Here is a 22,568-nt window from a genome sequence, read left to right as displayed (position 1 = left end):
GACTATCGCCTTTCAGGATCCTTAGAACTCATGGCTCTAAGCACAGCCTTGGGAAGTGAGAAAATAAAATGAGGGAACGAGCCCTATACTGTGAGAACAAATAAGACTATAACAAGATAATAAGAATGCTGAAGAATTTAGCAAAGCACAGAAAACTCTATTCCTTCTCTCTTTTCCCTTTCTTTTTCTTCTGTCCTTCCTATACCTTCTTCTCTCCCTCTCTCCCTCTGTCTCTGTCTTTGTGTCTCTCTCTCCCTCACACACACCACATACACACATACCACACTATCCTCATCATCTGCTCTTCATTGAAAGGAAAATAAAAGGGGATGAGATTACTGTATTGGTAATTAACAACGAGAACAAACCTTTGAAAACCTCAAATCCTCCCTTCTCAACATCTAGTTTCACTAATTATTCATTCACTCAATCTATTATTGAACATAATATCTAAATGTCATCAAGAATTAAACATAATATTTTTACAAATAAAAATTAAGGCTTTGGAAATAAATAAACCTAGTGAAATCTAAATCACTATTGTAAATTTGATTACCAAGCTGAGAGTAGAAATGTCCATCTAGTTTTGGCAGAATTTTTCAATATAAAGATAGTTTACTAACAGTAATATAGAAGTGTGGCTTCAAATTATGTTAATATCTGAAAGAGGTAAACAGCCAGGGACATATAGATCTTAAAGAAGCAACTGTTTTGCCTTAGGAAGATTTAAGAGATAAAAGCTCTTGGTGAGAGTGATATACCCTATTGCTTTCATTTATTGTCAATAGACTATTGACTCTAAATGAATATCTCTGCTGAGAAAAGCCTCTGGAGTTCCAGACCTACAAGCCCATAGGCAGGTAGCAAAACTGAAGCCCTCCTCCTGACTTGAACCTGTTCTGAGATCTTTAGTAAAACGGCAGCATTGTCATCCAGTTTCCCAAGCCAGAAACCTGAGCTTCAATTTTAAAGTGATCATATATTCTTTTCACTAGTGTCTTTCACTCTCAAAAGTATATTCATTTATATAATAAATTATGGGATTACCTTAATCATCTTTGTCTCTTCTCTTTCACTTTCAACTTTCATCAGTATGCTACTATCTCTCCCCTGGGAAAAAAAATTAAACAGACTATTTGAAGCATCTTGCAAAGCAGGGAGCATATCTATGCTGTTTAATTTTATATTCTCAGTCCAGTGGGGCACCTGTTTGAACTTGTAAATGTTTGTTATTTAAATGAATTATCCAGTGATCCTGAACCTGAGACACACCATTATAGTGGACCTAGTAGATCGGTCCCTCTATTTCCCTCACACCATCCTTGGTGGGAGCAGTAACGGTAGTAAATGGTAGTACATGGCCAGTTCTGGGCTTCCCTGATGGCTCAGCAGGTAAAGGAATCACCTGCAATGCAGGAGACACAGGAGATGGGGGTTTGATCCCTGGGTCAGAAAGATCCTCTGGAGAAGGAAATGGCAACCCACTCCAGTATTCTTGCCAGGAAAATCCCATGGACAGAGAAGCCTGGTGGGCTAATCCAAAGGGTTGCAAACAGTGGGACATGCCTGAGTGACCAAGCATGCAAAGATTTGGAATCTGACTCAAATTCAACAGATGGACCCTATCCTAAGAACTTAGAATCACTACTAAGAGATTCAGGGATCAGCCTGACTGCTTCCTCAAAAAAGAGATAATGCAAACTGAGAAGCTGGGAAACAGTGGATGCTTGCCTCGAAGTGGAACGGTGAATGATGCTGACATGCAGAGACAAAAAGGGGTCAGAAAGCAGGCTGCAGGAAAAGCCCTCCGTGGGGCCCCTTCCATGCTCCCAGGCTTTGGCTCTGTTCTGTGATTTCTGTAACCTTAAAATAAGCCCTCCTTTTATAAGATAGCTCTAGAGGAACTTTTTTTTTTTTTTTTTTACTTATAATCTGAAAAAGCTTAATTAATTCAGTCTCACTATCATCTGTGAAGATTTTTTCAAAATAAAAATGACAGAGCCCACCCCAGGAGATTCTGTCTCAGCTTGAGACTCAGTGGGAATGGACCAGGAGGTTGGCCTCTCTCACGATATTTTTAACGGTTTCACAAATCATTCTGATGCTCAGCCAGGGTTGAAAACCACTGAACTCTACTATGTGTTGTAGGGAAATATTAAAAAAAAAAAAAAAAAAAAAGGAGGACAGTAACCCAGTACTCCAGGAATTTTAGATTTCATTAATTACATTGGACATTCATGTGTAAATAAGACTTGAGCATGCTTTCAAAGGAACATATCAAATGTTGGAACTATATTTAGAAGTATGGAATAACATGATGGAAATGGGACACTGGAATTATAGCAAACTTTCTTTTAGAAAAATGCATTTATCTCAGTCTCAAAAGTACCTTTCAGTACTATACATTAGAAAACTAATTAACCTCTTAATAACATAAAAATGATGATCATTTAGGTAAAGATGACATAATTTGAGATTAAATAAAAGGGTCAAAATGCTCAAATCATGCAAATAAATTGTAAATTAGGATTAGCTTCTTGAAATGTTAAGACCATAAAATTGAAATTTTCATTTGATTTATTGCCAGATGAACCCATCCTATGTAAATTCTATATATCTGCTCTGGGCCATTCTTCTCTGAATTATATGCTATTCATCATCCTGACATTACTAAAATAGCATAAACTTCTACTGATAAAGATAATGTATTTTAAATGCCATTGCTGATACTGTTTATGTTTTGATGTGCACTGAAACAGGGTCTTGAAAACGTGCAATATGTAAATAACATATTGACCAACAATACAATCTGATCCCAGAGAAAAAACATACATGTGTAATAATTTTTCTCCATCAGAATAACTTGCTTATGCCTCATAACAATTCTCTGTATGAGGAAATGTACACAGAGATGTTATTTACAAGATTAGAACCATACAGGTCTCTCAACTCCTAGGCTACCCCTGTCCACTTATTTAAGCATTCGTCTCTGTTTTGTACAGACAAAAACTGCACATTTCTTCTGAAGGGAAACACTTGCTTTCCCTCAATTGCACTTTATAATCCTGAATTTCATAGCATTTGTCATGCTTTTGTGGCCATAATTTTTTAAGTATGATCACTCAAAAATGTTTCTTTTTCAGACATTATCACTGTTTGTAAATTTCCATCGATATATAAAACCTCAACACACAATTAATTAACTTATAGTGGTTTAGGGGCTTCCCTGGTGGCTCAGATGGTAAAGAATTTGCCTGCAATTCAGGAGAGCTGGGTTTGATCCCTGGATTGGGAAGATCTTCTAAAGAAGGGAATGGCTACCCATTCCAGTAGTCTTGCCTGGAGAATCCAGTGAACAAAGGAGCCTGGCAGGTGATAGTCCGTGGGGTCACAAAGAGTCAGACGTGAGTGACTAAGCACACACGCATATTGGTTTAGGAACCAGAAGGTAGAAGTGAATCTCCTATATAAGGAGTAACCACTTTATAGGGTCTAGTTCTCAACTTTACAGGCATAGAAATGAAATGTTCATTTGCTGAGTATTTTGTTCAAGTTTACTAATCATACAGTGCTTGCTCTGCCACCACAAGGGTTAAGATGGGGTAGGAAGTGGGAGGGAGGTTGAAGAGGGAGGGAACATATGTATACCTATGGCTGATTCATGTTGACACATGGCAGAAACCAACACAATATTGTAAAGCAAGAATCCTCCAATTAAAAATAAATTTAAATTTAAAAAAATTTTACCAATCATATGCATTGCTATTTTTCTGAACTGCGTATTCAATTTTTGTCTGATTATTTTCTATTGCAGAACTCAGTAGTTTATCATTGATCTTTAATACTTTTGCTTCATAAATCTTTATCATATGCATTGCTAATATTTTCCCAGTTTTCTGTTTTTCTTTGATTTGGCATTTGCTTTTCAGTTGTACAGTTTTAAATATTTGTATAATTCAAACTATCAGGGCTTTTTGTCTTTATTGACTTATTTGGCCTGACCATTCTTCAGAATATTTATTATAGATAATGTAGAAATAAATTTCAGTCCAAAAAAGCATGGCTAAAGTTAGTTATATTAATAGAGATTTGGTCAGTCACCTGTTTTGCTTCTTAGCAAGACGTACATGGTTGAGCATTCCTTCTTTCTTGACATTTTTTCTTTGTTTTCCATGACAGTAAAGCCTGTTAGTTTTCATCTTTTCTCTCTTACCCCTCTTTTTCCTGACTTCTTCACAGGGACATCTTACTTTACATACAATAAATACCACAAATCCTTCATATTTGGCCCTAGGATGACTCTGGCATCATTTTGCACTCTCATCCTTGGATGCCTCATAGAAACTAATGAATTTAACTGCTATATATGGCCTATTGGTCACTCACATTTTTACAGCTCCAGCCTGAATCATTCATCTGAACTCCATATATATTCAGCTGTCGGCTTTACATACGTACTCATAACTCAAAGTATCTGAAACTCAGATGTGTGAAACTGAGACCTTTTTTCCCTCCACTCACTGGCCAATGTGATCCTCTTCCGATATGAACTAACTTATGGATGCTGTCAACATGTACATATTATTCAGAAATTTAGGAGCCTCTTGACAACACATTTTCCCTTATACTTACACTCAATGTATTGTCAAGTGAAGGTAAAATTATCCCTCTTGGATTCACCTATTATTCTCTATCTTTGTAAATTACTATCAGATCTCACCTGATCACTTCAATAGCTGAAATCGGGAATCAGTAAACTTTTTCTGTCCAGGGCCGTGTAATAAGTATTTTAGGCTTTTTGAGCTTTGCGATGTCTGTTGCAATTACTAATGCTGAGGTTATAATGACAATAGCAGTCAGAGGTGGGATATTAATGAAATGAATAAGCATGGCTATGTTCCAATAAAACTTTGTTTATGAACACTTAAATTTGCATTTCATATAATTTTATGTGACATGAATATTATTCTTCTATTTTTCCTTCAAACATTTAAAAATGTAGAAACTAATATTAAGTCCTGGATTGAAAAGAAAAGCAGGTGATAGGCTGGATTTGACCCATAGATCCCTAGTTTGCTAATCTTTGTCTTACGTGGTCCTACAGCTTATACTGCATATCTTTTAGATTTATTTTTAACACTGCAGGAAGAGGAATTTTGTGGAATTCAAATCTAATTATGTCAGACTCCTGCTCGGTAACTTTCCTCTGTTTTTAAGGCAAATGTGAAGCATTTTGATGTTGTTTCAAGGCTCTGTAGTATCTGATTCTTACCTTTTTAAATTTCATTTTATACTATCTTGATGGACATTTCATATCATACTCCAAGCATTTCTCTCACCAATAATTTTTGACCAGAGCTTCTTATCAGTTATAACATGGAAATTCTGACTCTAATTTTCATGTCCTGCCTCACATACAGAATATGATGACCAAGTATATATTAGGAAAGTTTAGCTAGTTCTTTTACAAACTGTTTATGAAAGTGAATTTTACATCTTTGCTTTCCTGCATTTCAATTTATAAAAAATATATATATTTTCTCATTGTTAGATCCTATATTATACTCATGTGGTGTCATTCAGTTGTAATCTTCAAGACAGCATCTAACTCTGTGTAATGTATTTTAAAACTCTTGCTAAACACTTGGCAATCATCACTCAATACTTTTAATAAGACCTTGTAGTGGAATTTACATAAATTTGTTCTTTATGGGTAACAAAACAAAAATGTTTATTACTCTGATTTAAATGTTGCTTTCTACATGAATAATCTGTACTGAATGCCATTTTTCAAATCAGTTTATTTAAATGACTTTTGACAAGCTATTAAATAATGTCCATAAGCCAGTAAGTCAGAAATACAAGACAGTTATTGTATCTGACACCTCACTCTATTGGGGGCAGCCTGTACAATTTAATCAAAAGAAGCTCACCTCGCTTCTATACCTATGCTGACTCTCCACAGAGCCAATTAAACAGGTTATCTGTGCTAAATATCATTAATATAATCTGCACATTAAATGTTATTTAAAAATGAGTCTCTGTAGTCAGAGTACATCTTGACTCTTCCTATTAAGAATCATAATTCATTGTTCAAAGTAGTTTAAAAAATTGAACCAAGTCTGAACATTATAAATTGTGATTTCTCACAATGGTCATCCAAAAGGTTAAAAAAAATAGATTACAAGAGCTGGAAAACTTAAGAGTGTTTTAACTAATGTGATTCAAATACAGAAGTTAGGGCTGAAAGAACTAGTTAATTGATTTCAGACAAGTCATTTAATTTCTCTTTGTCTACTGTCACATGTAGTCAAACATATGGTTTTTCCAGTTGTCATGTATGGATGTGAGAGTTGGACCATAAAAAATGCTGAGCCCCATCCCCGGAGGCAGAGGCAGACAAGGGACAGCCAGAGCTGGAAGGCAAGGGGCTGCTGCAATCTCAACCCTAGAGACCGCATCTTCCACCAACTATAAGCAGTATCCCAGTTGCTAACCTCATTTTTCTGGGATCCTGGACAGTTGACATCTGCCAGGAGTGTCACAGCCTGAGATCAGCTCCCCAGAGGAGCCACGGCATACCTGGGACTGTGCTCTTGCGGAGGATCTGAGACACCGAGCTGTGGGGGCCTGAAAGGTGAATGAGATGCATGGGCCATGTGGATGGTGCACTCACCAAGCACCTGGTCAGTTGAGCTGCTCAGACCTGGTAAGGGCACAAAATGCACAGCCTGTCCAGTCTGTACCCCTGCAAAGCACATGAGAACCTGAGTGGCTTAGACCTGGGAAGTGCACAAAATGCAGGGACCACTTAAGACAGTGCCCTTGCAGAGCACCCTGGACATGCAGCAGTGTAGACCTAGGAAGCACATGCAACCTTGGGCTGTGGCAAAACCACTGTGGTCCATCCACTGCGAACACTCACCACACATTCCACACATGCCAGTTCAAAATACAACAAACAAGTGAGCCTAAATAAGTGACCAACTTCACCCCCTTGCATCGGGGTAGAAATTAGACACTGAAGAGTCTTTCAAACAGAGGAAGCCAAAATAAACAAAGAAAGCTGAGTGCCAAAGAACTGATGCTTTTGAACTGCCATTTTGGAGAAGACTCTTGAGAGTCCCTTGGACTGCAAGGAGATCCAACCAGTCTGTCCTAAAGGAAATCAGTCCTGAATGTTCATTGGAAGGACTGATGCTGAAGTTGAAGCTCCAATACTTTGGCCACCTGATGCAAAGAACTGACTTACTGGAAAAGGATGTTGGGAAGGATTGAAGGAAGGAGGAGAAGGGCATGACAGAGGATGAGATGGTTTGATGGCATCACAGACTCAATGGACATGAGTTTGAGCAAGCTCCAGTAACTGGTGATGAACAGGGAAGCATGGTGTGCTGCAGTCCATAGATTGCAGAGTTGGACACAACTGACTGAACTTAAAATGGGCTAACAGTAACAACCTCATCGTATACATTAGATAAGTGTGTGTGTGTAAACACTGTTATACACATAAGATATTATAATGCTCACTTTCCTGTGGTGCATTTGGAATATCAGTCAATCTTTTATTTTTGTATTGTTCTAAAAAACAATTAAATTCCTGATATGAATGGTTTTATGGCATCAGTGTCTCAGTGGACGTGAAGTTGAATAAACTCTGGAGATAGTGGGGGACAGAGGAGACTGGAGAGCTGCAGTCTATACAGTTGTAAAGAGTCAGACATGCCTTAGCAACTAAACAAAAATTACTTTCAAAGGAGGTCTAATCTGATTGCCTTCTTTTAAATTGCAACTCAAATAATGTACCCTGTACCCTACATTCATAATCTACCTTGTTCTTTTTATTCCTTGGCATATATCACAATCTAGTGTACAATGATTTTTCTACATGTGATATTTCCTTTCTTTCTCTCCCTACTATAATTGAAAGTTCTGTGAGGAGTGCAAAAACATTTTCTTTCGTTGTGGGATTCAAGAAAAATGTTCATCACATGAAGTAATTAAGACCTATTTGTTGGATAAATGAATTAATGAACTTTACATTTTGACCTTTTGAGCCTTTCATTTTTCACAAAAAACAGAAATACTTTAAGCCTCCAAAAATTCAAGTCTAATGTGTTCCCATTGACTCCAAAGTTTATTTCTCTACACTTGACCATTTACTCAATACGTAATTTTTGTGGTGTTAGTTATTTAGTCATTATAAATCATTTCAGCCTGCTTTCCAAGAAAGTCAATAGGTGTTTCATCTAATCCTGTGGGAGTGTTTTTGTGAGTCAATGATCAATTTTTTTTCTTCTTGAAACTCTGTTACACTAAGGGAATAGGTTGTCATGTCTGCTGTTTTTAACAAGCACAGACCTTCTAATAAACATCATTTGGCATAGTTTAAATTATATGTTGGGATAATTATGACCATTTTTATTCTTAAGTATAAAATGACTTCATTTATTTTTCTTCTCTCATTCAGGGAAACATAAGTATTTTAGTTCCTTTGAAATGTCCTCTATGATATGGCTACTTTAGAGGATGTGAGGTAATAAAAATCAGTATGTAAGAGTCCCTGAAACAAAAATTTTAGGCCATAAATCCACTTTTGTGGGAGATATTCAGCGATAATGCTAACATTAAAGAGAAATTTATTCAAGAAATGTCTAAGTCTCTGGGTGAATAACAGATTGATCACGGATATAATACTTTTGGAGAGGCAATAAATGCAAATGATCAGTCAGAACATACACTAAACCACAACTCAGTGCCAAGATTTCAGAACTCAGAAGATGGCAAAGTTCTCAAACTTCCAAAGATCTTAACTGTCCCTGCAAAAAAGTTTCCTTCAAAAAGAACCTATCATAGTTTCTAACTGGGCAGGTAAAAATATTTTTTAAATGAAGAATAATATTTTAACTTTAAAAGACAAGTAATAAAAAGAACAAATAATAGAAATTCAGGCATTTTATCTGTTTTTGCACTAGAAATTCATTCAGCTGTTGAAAAAAGAAAATCTTAAATAAATATATTAGAAGTTGCTTCAGTATTATTTATTTTTAAAGTATTGGATTAATAAGTAGGAATGGGTATTAAAACAACAAAATAAAATATATGTTAGATTATATTTGCTTATATCTCATAAATTTTTATTTATTTTTTTATTATTATTATTTTTTTTATATCTCATAAAATTTTAAACGTATATGTATCTATTGTATGGTTTGGGCAGCAAGCAGCCAGAATTTTAACTCAACTTGCTAACAATGAGTAAGATGTAATATTCTACCCGACAAAAGATACCAGGATCAGCAACTCAAGTTTCATTAACTCAACGTTTCAAGGACCCGTGTTCTTTCTATAGTTTCCTCAGGCATATTCAGAGTGTGTTCTCTGCTCATTTCCTTTATGGTTACAGGAAGGCTTGTGTGTGCTTAGTCATTCAGTGGTGTCTGACTCTGTGAGCCCATGGATCATAGCCCACAAGACTCTTCTGTCCATGGGGATTCTCTAGGAAAGAATACTGGGGTGGGTTGCCATGGCCCCCTCCAGAGGATCTTCCCAATCCAGGGACTGAACCCAGGTATCCCACACTGTAGGCAGGAAAGCACCATGGGAGACCTGGGTTCGATCCCTGAGTTGGAAAGATACCCTGGAGCAGGGAAAAGCTACCCACTCCAGTGTTCTGGTTTGGAGAATTCCACGGACTGTATAGTCCATGGAGTCACAAAGAGTCAGACACGACTGAGTGACTTTTACTTTTTCCCTTTTCTTTACCATCTGGGCCATCAGGGAAGCACAGGCCCAAATATCTGAACAGATAGGACATGTAGGGAACAGGCCAAAAGCCAATCCAGTGTTCCTTACTAAGACTATGGAAACACTTCTGAGAAGCCAATAACATATATCACTTAACAGCTTATTGCACAGAAAAATGTTATATGCCTAAATAATTGGCTACATGAAGCACAGGACCTTGGGAAGGAGATAGGATTAGATGAATAAAATGAGGGCAGTACACAAAAGGAATAGGAGCTGAGGAAATTCCACTAAATGCTATGTGAGCATTCAACAATGGCTACTATATTGATCATTGAATTTGCTTTACTTATTAAGTAAATATTTACTGAATGTCTACCATGTTGTAGGCATTAGACATCAGAAATAAAATCAAGAATCAAGTAAATCAAGTAAAGTGAGATCTCTGCCTTCATAGCATCTGATTGTTAATGAAAAGAAAATCTCAAAATCATAGTAGAAGTGAATATAATAAATATTATTAAAGAAAATATATATAAAACATTTTAAAGAGAGAAATGTATTTCCTGATAGACAGAATGTAAATGGTGAAGCAAGGTAGAAATCTGGGTGGATGAGTGGATTTACTGAGATAGTGAACCGTGTTTGAGGACCATGGTAGATATGGGATGTCAAGTGCTCTGTTTTTCTTTGAAGTGGACATGGGAAATTCAAATGAAAATACTGGACACTTCATTCTGAGGTTTCAAGGAAAATTTCTACTGAAAGCTGATATATACCATAGAATTACCTCTTATTATCTACACATGGACATCACCAGATGGTCAAAACTGAAATTACGTTGATTATATTCTTTGCAGCTAAAGATGGAGAAGCTCTATACGGTCAGCAAAAACAAGACCAGGTGCTGACTGTGGCTCGGATCATGAAGTCCTTATTGCCAAATTCAGACAAATTGAAGACAGTAGGAAAAATCACTAGACCATTCAGTTCAGTTCAGTTCAGTTGTTCAGTCGTGTCCGACTCTTTGCGACCCCATGAATCACAGCACGCCAAGCCTCCCTGTCTATCACCAAATCCCGGAGTTCACTCAGACTCACACCCATCAAGTCAGTGATGCCATCCAGCCATCTCATCCCCTTCTCCTCCTGCCCCCAATCCCTCCCAGCATCAGAGTCTTTTCCAATGAGTCAACTCTTCTCATGAGGTGGCCAAAGTATTGGAGTTTCAGCTTTAGCATCATTCCTTCCAAAGAAATTCCAGGGCTGATCTCCTTCAGAATGGACTGGTTGGATCTCCTTGCAGCCCAAGGGATTCTCAAGAGTCTTCTCTAGGATCACAGTTCAAAAGCATCAGTTCTTCGGTGCTCAGCTTTCTTCACAGTCAGACCATTCAGGTATGACCTAAATCAAATCCCTAACAATTATACAGTGGAAGTGAGAAATAGATTTAAGGGACTTGATCTGATAGACAGAGTACCTGATGAACTATGGATAGAGGTTCATGACATTGAACAGGAGACAGGGATCAAGACCATCCCCAAGGAAAAGAAATGCAAAAAAGCAAAATGGCTGCCTGAGGAGGCCTTACAAATAGCTGTGAAAAGAAGAAAAGCGAAAAGCAAAGAAGAAAAAGAAAGTTATTCTAATTTGAATGCAGAGTTCCAAAGAATAGTAAGAAGAGATAAGAAAGCCTTCCTCAGCAATCAATGCAAAGAAATAGAGGAAAACAACAGAATGGGAAAGACTAGAGATCTCTTCAAGATAATTAGAGACACCAAAGGAACATTTCATGCAAAGATGGGCTCGATAAAGGACAGAAATGGTATGGACCTAACAGAAGCAGAAGATATTAAGAAGAGGTGGCAAGAAAACACAGAAGAACTGTACAAAAAAGAGCTTCACAATCGAGATAATCACGATAGTGTGATCACTCACCTAGAGCCAGACATCCTGGAATGTGAAGTCAAGTGGGCCTTAGGAAGCATCACTATGAACAAAGCTAGTGGAGGTGATGGAATTCCAGTTGAACTATTTCAAATCCTGAAAAATGATGCTGTGAAAGTGCTGCACTCAATATGCCAGCAAATTTGGAAAACTCAGCAGTGGCCACAGAACTGGAAAAAGTCAGTTTTCATTCCAATCCCAAAGAAAGGCAATGCCAAAGAATGCTCAAACTACCACACAATTGCACTCATCTCACATGCTAGCAAAGTAATGCTCAAAATTCTCCAAGCCAGGCTTCAGCAATATGTGAACTATGAACTTCCTGATGATCAAACTGGTTTTAGAAAAGGCAGAGGAACCAGAGATCAAATTGCCAACATCTGCTGGATCATCAAGAAAGCAAGAAAGCTCCAGAAAAACATCTACTTCTGCTTTATAGACTATTCCAAAGCCTTTGACTGTGTGGATCACAATAAACTGTGGAAAATTCTGAAAGAGATGGGAATACCAGACCACCTGATATGCCTCTGGAGAAACCTGTATGCAGGTCAGGAAGCAACAGCTAGAACTGGACATGGGACAACAAACTGGTTCCAAATAGGAAAAGGAGTACGTCAAGGCTGTATATTGTCACCCTGCTTTAACTTCTATGCTGAGTATATCATGAGAAACACTGGGCTGGAAGAAGCACAAGCTGGAATCAAGATTTCTGGGAGAAATATCAATAACCTCAGATATGCAAATGACACCACCCTTATGGCAGAAAGTGAAGAGGAACTAAAGAGCCTCTTGATGAAAGTGAAATAGGAGAGTGAAAAAGTTAGCGTAAAGCTCAACATTCAGAAAACTAATATCATGACATCTGGTCCCATCACTTCATGGGAAATAGATGGGGAAACAGTGGAAACAGTGACAGACTTTATTTTTGGGGTTCCAAAATCACTGCAGATGGTGATTGCAGCCATGAAATTAAAAGAGGCTTACTCCTTGGAAGGAAAGTTATGACCAACCTAGATAGCATATTCAAAAGCAGAGACATTACTTTGCCAACAAAGGTTCGTCTAGTCAAGGCTATGGTTTTTCCTGTGGTCATGTATGGATGTGAGAGTTGGACTTGAAGAAAGCTGAGCACTGAAGAATTGATGCTTTTGAACTGTGGTGTTGGAGAAGACTCTTGAGAGTCCCTTGGACTGCAAGGAGATCCAACCGGTCCATCCTAAAGGAGATCAGTCCTGGGTGTTCATTGGAAGGACTGATGCTGAGGCTGAAACTCCAATACTTTGACCACCTCATGTGAAGAGTTGACTAATTGGAAAAGACCCTGGTGCTGGGAGGGATTGGGGACAGGAGGAGAAGGGGACGACAGAGGATGAGATGGCTGGATGGTATCACCAACTCAATGCACATGAGTTTGGGTGAACTCCAGGAGCTGGTTATGGACAGGGAGGCCTGGCAGGCTGTGGTTCAGGGGGTTGCAAAGAGTCGGACACAATTGAGCGACTGAACTGAACTGAACTGATCTGAATATTTCTTATTTTTTCATTATTAATAATAGAACTTACGGTGAGGATGAAAAATTGCACAGCCACGTTGAAAGACACTTTGGCAGTTTCTTACAAACCTAAACATTTCCTTACTATATGATCTAGCAATTGAACTCCTTGGTATTTACCCAAAAGAGATGAAAACTTGTTTATAAAAACATTACACATGGATTTTTATAGAAACTTTATTCTTAATTCCCCAAATCTGGAAGCAACTGAGATGTACTTCAATAGTTTACTGAATAAACAAACTGTTATATATAGACAACAGAATATTATTTAGCACTAAAAAGAAATGAGCCGTTTAGCTGTGAAAAGCCACTGAGGGATCCTAACTGCATATTACTATGTGAAAAAAATATGAAAAGTCATATAATACATGATTCCAATCACTTAATTTTCATGAAAAGGCATACCATAGCGATGGTGAAAAGATCAGTGGTTGTCAGGGCTTTGGGGGCAGCACACAGAGGATTTGGGGGCAGTAAAACTATCCTGTACATGATATATAATTATATATACATGTTCCTGTATATTTGTTAAAACCTATAGAATATACAACACCAAGCACAAACCCTGTGTGAACTATAGTCTTTGGAGGATAGTGAAGTATTGTGGATACACTGATTGTAACAAATGTATCACTGGTGTAGCATGTTGATAGTGGGGGAAGCTGCACATGGATGCAGGCAGGGAGTATATGGAAACTCTATACCTTATGCTCAATTTTTCTGTGAACTTAAAACTGCTTTAGAGAAAAAAATGTTTAAAGCAAGTTGCAGAAAGAGACTTGCTAAAATAGACTTTACAGGCAGCGATGTAATAATTTCAAATTGCAAACAGGAAGTTCTGTCAACTAATACTTTGCTGAAGTAAGCCAAAATCATCACTAAAACTTATTATAGAAAGTGAAAATATGAAATACAGGTTAAAAAATTATTTTCCAAATCGAGTTACCAGTAGACATGTTCTTCTTAAAAATTATAGGGACAAGTTCATCAACTCTGTCTCTAGTAGATTTGTTCTTTCATTTTCTCTTGCTTCCTAAAAGCCTTCAGGTCTTTATAGAAATTGCTTTTGCAAAATTTGGAAAGCTCATTACTTTTTTATTGACATTCAATGAATCTGCTGTTGAAACCTGCACACTTTCTGAAGAGATGATGCCCTTTTCCTTGTAATGACACATAACACTTGTTAATTACTGTCTCAGATTTCTCTTATATCATAGAGACAATTTCATGAACAAAGATACGTGATTCAAAGTGAAGAGGACTAAAGAACCTCTTGATGAAAGTGAAAGAGGAGAGTGAAAAAGTTGGCTTAAAGCTCAACATTCAGAAAACTAAGATCATGGCATCTGGTCCCATCACTTCATGGGAAATAGATGGGGACACAGTGGAAACAGTGTCAGACTTTATTTTTGGGGGGCTCCAAAATCACTGCAGATGGTGATTGCAGCCATGAAATTAAAAGACGCTTACTCCTTGGAAGGAAAGTTATGACCAACCTAGATAGCATATTCAAAAGCAGAGACATGACTTTGCCAACAAAGGTCCGTCTAGTCAAGGCTATGGTTTTTCCTGTGGTCATGTATGGATGTGAGAGTTGGACTGTGAAGAAAGCTGAGCACCAAAGAATTGATGCTTTTGAACTGTGATGTTGGAGAAGACTCTTGAGAGTCCCTTGGACTGCAAGGAGATCCAACCAGTCCATCTTAAAGGAGATCAGTCCTGGGTATTCATTGGAATAACTGATGCTGAGGATGAAACTCCAGTACTTTGGTGAAGAGTTGACTCACTGGAAAAGACCCTGATGCTGGGAGGGACTGGGCGCAGGAGGAGAAGGGGATGACAGAGCACGAGATGGCTGGATGGCATCACAGACTCGATGGACATGAGTTTGAGTGAGCTCCTGGAGTTGGTGATGGACAGGAAGGCCTGATGTGCTGCGATTCATGGGGTCAGTAAGAGTTGAACACGACTGAGTGACTGAACACATATCATTTCAATGATATGATATGTGATTATACCAAATAACTCAAGATTGAAAATTAAATTTAAACACTAAGAACTTGAATTCAAAGCTGAATGCAAAAGATATATTCAGTTCGGTTCAGTTGAGTTCAGTTGCTCAGTCCTGTCTGACTCTTTGTGACCCCATGAATTGCAGCATGCCAGGCCTCCCTGTCCATCACCAACTCCCAGAGTTCACTCACACTCATGTCCATCGAGTCAATGATGCCATCCAGCCATCTAATCCTCTGTCATCCCCTTCTCCTCCTGCCCCCAATCCCTCCCAACATCAGAGTCTTTTCCAATGAGTCAACTCTTCGCATGAGGTGGCCAAAGTACTGAAGTTTCAGCTTTAGCATCATTCCTTCCAAAGAACACCCAGGACTGATCTCCTTTAGAATGGACTGGCTGGATCTCCTTGCAGTCCAAGGGACTCTCAAGAGTCTTCTCCAACGCCACAGTTCAAAAGCATCAATTCTTTGGTGCTCAGCTTTCTTCACAGTCCAACTCTCACATCCATACATGACCACAGGAAAAACCATAGCCTTGACTAGGCGGACCTTTGTTGGCAAAGTAATGTCTCTGCTTTTGAATATGCTATCTAGGTTGGTCATAACTTTCCTTCCAAGGAGTAAGCGTCTTTTAATTTCATGGCTGCAATCACCATCTGCAGTGATTTTGGAGTCCAAAAAAATATTCAGTTAGTGAAGGATTTATCTGACACTTTGGTGGACAGAGCACTATGTTAGATGTCTTTAGATGATATAGGATGATGGAAAGACATGAGCAATATGAATATTATACACATAGAGAAGAAGCAACATTTAGAAAATTTACTAACAACATTGTGCCTGTTCTTTGGTCACGTAGAATTCTTTTAACAGGAAAGGGAAGGCTTTGCAATTTTCATCTTATCTCGAACCACATAACAATAAGAATTTACTTGTGTCTGCAAATCTGTAATAAAAAGAAATAAAAGGGGAAGAGGAAGAATTGCAGGAAAATTATAAAGAATAGAATGAGCGATTATTCACACAATTTTGGTAGACACACGTTTGTGTGTTTACATTAGCATTTACAATTTTATGGTTAAAACTCTTTAGATATAAATGCACACATCAAAGTTAGTCATTAAATTCATAGCCAATCCTCCATGGTACTTGTGATATTTTTCATTACCTGAAACTAGAGGAAACCGATGAAGGATATTCCCAACCAATGTTTGAAGCTGATTTGCAACTTCTGTGAACCTTGATATTGAATACATTGTAGCCGTGCATCAAAATCATAAGCTGATCTATGACCAAATTTGAGACTTAGGTAAATTTTCTTTTCTTTAGGTTATTAAGAAACTTTCTATACCTTTGTGTGATATCTCAATGAGAATATTTCATTGCTGTATATTTCATCACATCTCGTCAAATTATTTTGCTTGTGGTGCTATTTGTTATTTTTATTTGACATAACCTTTCTCATCATTTTTGCTAACTGAATTTGTTTCTCCTCAAGAGCTCAAAAGAAATAAGGTTTATTTCACATTTTTATTCTGATTTATTAAAGTGTTTCTTATGTGTTCAGAGTGATAATTCTTGGTTTTTTCACTTAAAAAGTCATTTTTCTGAATATTTAAGTAATATTTATACAGTATTTTAAAATCTGACATTTAGCTGGAAACAATCCATGAAATATTTATATGAATGGAATGCTTCAACTAATACATAAATATCAACATGAATTGTATATGTTGAATTAAATTCTGATATAGAATTATTTCTACCAATAACAAAAAATAATATAGAGAAGTTTTCATGAGGTTTATTATTAGAGTCTGAAGAAATTAATCTTTGCCACAAACTATAATATAACAAAATATAAAATACATTACATATATTACCCAAACATCATAAAAATGTACAGTTATTTAAAAACAAAGAAAAAAATTTAGGCAGAAGCATTGAAAAGGAATTTAATTATGGTGACTTACTTGTAATTATAATATTTACTACTATATACTCATAATTTTCTGTTGATATGACCAGGATTAATTATGCTAACCACAATTGTGAAAATTAAGATAGGTTTGATATTATCCATTTATTTACATAGTTGTAAATATAAATACATACAAAGGAACATAAAAAAAAGTCATGTAAAAATCTGAAATGAAGAATATACATCATTAAAAGGAAAGTTAACGTCTTTCTAACTTTTGCATAGCTTTTCTCATAGCTTTAGAATATGTCCCTGTATACTATTTAGGAAGTAGAAAAACTACATCTTCAGCCAAGATTGTGTTGTTTTCTCTTGTCCTTTTCTATCATCATGCATAAATCTTTTGCCATTAAATGTTTTACATATGAGAGACTGGCCTCATTTCTTTTGCGTATGAATGGGAAAAGGGAGGATAATGGTATCCAAATAAGTGGAGGTCAATGAAATTAAAACAGGAATATTCTGATTTTATGGGATTGACCACATTGATAATAAAATGTTCATATGGGATGCTATGATACATCAGGCCAGTTCTAACCATTAGTCAATCAACCTTAATGACACATTCACCAATGTCAATATTCAGAGAACTAGATCAATGACTTCTTAAAGTCCTTCCTTAAATTATGAATCTATAATTTAATGCATTATTTGGATTTACTAGTGTACCTTTTTCATTCTCATGAGATTAAAATTGGTATATTTCACATACATGTAAACATGGTCTCCTTTTTCATTAAAAGGCCTTTACTGAACAAACATTTCTTTTAAAAAATCTATTAATTACTGCTTCAAGCTAGAAAGCAGTTACAACCCAGGCAAAATCTCTTCTGTAAACAATTGGAAACTATAAAATTATTAAAAATTGTTTTCAGAGACCAGAAAAGAGGCAGCTCAGAACTACGATTCCTGAGATAAGAGAAATAAATGAGATGAATAACAAAACTGCCATGGCTTTCCGCCTACAGGCAATTTCTAGACCAGGAAAACACGGAGGGGGAACCCAAACAAAGCCTAGTGGCCTGGTTGATGTAGGAAATAGTGACTGCAGTCTGACACATTTATGGAGCCCTAACAGGGTCAAGACTTGGGAATGGCAACCCACTCCAGTGTTCTTGCCTGGAGAATCCCAAGGACAGAGGGGCCTGGTGGGCTACAGTCCATGGGGTCACAAAGAGTTGGATGTGACTGAGCAGCTAACACTAACTTTAAACAATCTCTAGAGTGAGTCTAGAATGCATACTGAGTCACTTCAGTCGTGTCTAACTCCTTGCAACCCCATGGACTGTAGCTTGCCAAGTTCCTCTGTTCATGGAATTCTCCAGGTAAGAAAACTGCACTCAGTTGCCATGCCCTCCTCCAGTGATCTTCCCCACCCAGAGATGGAACCTGCGTTTCTTAGGTCTCCTGCAATGGCAGGTGGGTTATTACCACTAGCACCACTTAGGAAGCCCAACTCCTCCTTATCTGCCCCCAAAGATCTAAAGAATTGTTTGGAAGGGATCAAAATGGTATCCAATAACTTTTGTTATTGCCCAAACAAACAAAAATAAATAAAACATTCTTTAAAGGAAGACAAATCTAAACACTCAGCAAGGTAACTAAAATGTTTAACATACAATAAAAGAAAAAAAACTTACTACTCATGTCTAAAAACACAACAATGTAACCTATTACCTGAATAAAAATAAGCCAATAGAAACAGACCCAGGAATGACACTATCAGAAAAGGGAATTTTAAAAGGCTATTTTTTATATACTTAAGAAGATAGAGAAATAAATAAAGATGACAGGAAATAGAAATTATAAAAAATAATCAAATGCAAATTATAAACATGAAAAATATAACATCTGAAATACAATTGTCCCTGGATGAGATTAAAAGCAGATTAGACATTGAAAAAGAAAAGATCATTGAACCTGAGGGTTTAACAATGAAGCAGAAAAAAAAAAAAAAATATATATATATATATATATCCATGTCCCCTAGCCTGGTATTTTTCATTTCCTATATCACTTATGTAAGAAAATATAACACATAGAAGAATAAAGGTAAGAATACAGACCTCTAATTAGAAACTAAGCAGGTCAGAGATCACAGAATTATATCATTACATGCTAAAATTAAAAGAACCTGTCATAGAATTTTATACCTCCACCTCAAAGAACAGTTATTCAAAAAATAGTTTCAGAAAAACAAAAGTTGAGATAATTCTTTGCAATCAGAATAACACCACAAGAAATGCTAATAAAAATTCGTTGGAAGAATAAAAATGGTTACATATGGAAACTAAGATTTCTACAAAGAAATGAAAAGCACAAGACATTGAAAACATGTTAATAAATATAAAATATTGCTTTTTTCATTTTAATTTACCTAAAGGGAAATTGTGTATAAATCAATTTTTAAGTTTATGTGAAATTTATAATATATGTAGAAGTAGAATGTGTTACAAAAAAAGAAGCACCAATTATAGTGAAAGAACAGAAACATGTGGTCTAAGAATCTTACATCTGTGAAGTGGTAGAAGTTTTTGGAGAGCAAGCTAAGATATGTTAAAGTATACTGTGACAAATGAATAAACAAGGAAAATGCTCCAATCCCAAACTCTGTATGGCCTGGTCACAAAGGTCATATTGCTTACACATAAATTTCAAATTATGTTCAGGCTTCTATTTATTTTTATCCTCTCCATTGTTAGAACAACATCCTGAAACTAGGAAGAGAAATAACATACTGTGTTTAAAGGATAGGAGATAAAGGTACAAACTACTATATACAAAATAAATAAGCTACAAGAATATATTGTGCAGCCCAGGGAATATAGCCAATATTTTGTAATAACCTTAAATGGAGTATAATCTTTAAAGTTTTGAACCACTATGTTATACACCTGACACTAACATAATATTGCAAAATAATTATACTGCAATTTAAAAAATCCCACTTACAACTGCATCAAAAAGAATAAAATACCTAGGAATAAACCTAACTAATGAGGCAAAAGACCTGTACTGAAAATAATAAGACATTGATGAAACAAATTGACGACAGCACAAATAAGTAGAAAGATACACCGTGCTCATGGATTAGAAACATTAATATTGTTAAATATGAATACAACCCAAAGTAATCTACAGATTCAGTGTAATTCCTATCAAGACACAATGACACTTTTAACAGAACTAGAACAAATAATCCTAAAATTAGTATGGAAATAAAAAGAACCTGACTAGTCAAAACAACCTTGAGAAATAACAAAGCTGGTGGCATCATACTTCCTAATTTCAAACCATATTATAAAACTGTAGTTTTATAATCAAAACACTACTCTACTTCCCTGGTGGCTCAGAGGGTAAAGCGTCTGCTTGCAATGAGGGAGACCTGGGTTTGATCCCTGGGTTGGGAAGATCCCTTAGAGAAGGAAATGGCACCCCACTCCAGTACGCTTGCCTGGAAAATCCCATGGACAGAGAAGTCTGGTAGGCTACAGTCCATGGGGTCACAAAGAGTTGGACACGACCGAGTGACTTCACCTCACTCTACCAGTGGAAAAAAAAAAAAGACACATAGATCAATGCAACAGAATATAGAGCCCAGAAATAAACCTATGCATACACAGTCAATCTAAAACAAAGAAAGCAGGAAAATAAAATGGGAAAAGACTCTCGTCGATAAACAGTGTTGTTTAGGTTTTCTGCCCACTTTGTGATTGGGTTGTTTGTTTTTCTGGTATTAAGTTGTATGAGCTACTTGTATATTTTGGAAATTAATTCTTTGTCAGTTCTTTTCCTTTGCTATTATTTTCTCTTATTCTGAGGCTTGTCTTTTCACCTTGTCTTTAATTTCCTTTGCTGTGCAAAATCTTTTAAGTTTAATTAGGTCCCAGTTGTTTATTTTTGTTTTTATTTCCAGTACTCTAGGAGGTGAGTCATAGAGGAGCTTGCTTTGATTTATGTCATTGAGTGTTCTGCCTATGTTTTCCTGTAAGAGTTTTATAGTTTCCAGTCTTAAACATTTAGGTCTTTAATCCATTTTTGGTTTATCTTTGTGTATGGTGTTAAGAAGTGCTCTAATTTCATTCTTTTACATGTAGCTTTCAAATTTTCTTTTTCAATGTCTAGTCTGCATTTAGTGTCATCCAAGGGCAATTTCATTTCAGACATATTTTTCATCTTTAGAATTTTCATTTGATTATTTTTTATAATTTCTATTTCCTGTCATATTTATTTATTTCTCACTTTTTGAAGAGGCTATTTTTGCCCCATTGTACCTTCTTGCCTCTTTTGTCAATAATAACATATCTACAGGTGTGTGGGTTTAGCTCTGGGCTCTCTATCTTGTTCCACTGGTCTATACTTCTGTTTTTGTGCCAGTACCATACTGTCTTGATGATCAGAGCTTTGTAGTATCGTTTGAAGTCAGGAAGGTCAATTCCTTCAGCTCCATTTCTCTTTCTCAAGATTGCTCTTCTCAATATTCTGGGTCCTTTTTGTTTCCATATGGATTTTGAACATGTTTGTTCTAGTTCTGTGAAAAATGCCAGTGGTAATTTGATAGAGATTACACTGAATCTGTAGACTGGATGTGGTAGTATAGCCATTTTCACAATATTGATTCTCCCAACCTAGGAACATGGAATATCTCTACATCTGTTTATGTTGTCTTTGGTTTCTTTCATCAGTGTCTTATATTTTCCTGCATACAGTTATTTTGTCTCCTTATGTAGATTTATTCCTAGATATTTTATTCTTTTTGTTGCAATGGTGAATGGGATTTATTCCTTAATCTCTCTTTCTGATTTTTCATTGTTAGTATATAGGAATGCAAGTGATTTCTTTATACATTTCTCCAAAGAATACATACAGGTGGCTAACAATCACATGAAAAGATGCTCAACATCTCTCATTATTAGAGAAATGCAAATCAAAACTATAATGAAATATCACCTCACACCAGTCAGATTGGCCATCATCAAAAAGTCTACAAACAATAAATGCTGGAGAGGGTGTGGAAAAAAAGGGAACCCTCTTGTACTATCGGTGGGAATGCAAATTGATACAGCCACTATGAAAGACTGTATGAAGATTCCTTTAAAAACTAGGAATAAAACTACAATATGACCAAGAAATCTCATTAGTAGGCATATACCCTGAGGAAACCAAAACTGAAAAAGACACATGTACCCCAATGCTCACACTATTTACAATAGCTAGAACATGGAAGTAACTTAGATGTCCACTCACAGATGAATGGATAAAGCAGCTGTGATATACATACATATATATATATATATATATATATATATATATATATATATATAATG

This window comes from Bos indicus x Bos taurus, chromosome 2 (genome assembly GCF_003369695.1).
Source record: "Bos indicus x Bos taurus breed Angus x Brahman F1 hybrid chromosome 2, Bos_hybrid_MaternalHap_v2.0, whole genome shotgun sequence".
In the NCBI taxonomy this organism is placed as follows: domain Eukaryota; kingdom Metazoa; phylum Chordata; class Mammalia; order Artiodactyla; family Bovidae; genus Bos; species Bos indicus x Bos taurus.
This window is presented reverse-complemented; position numbering follows the sequence as displayed.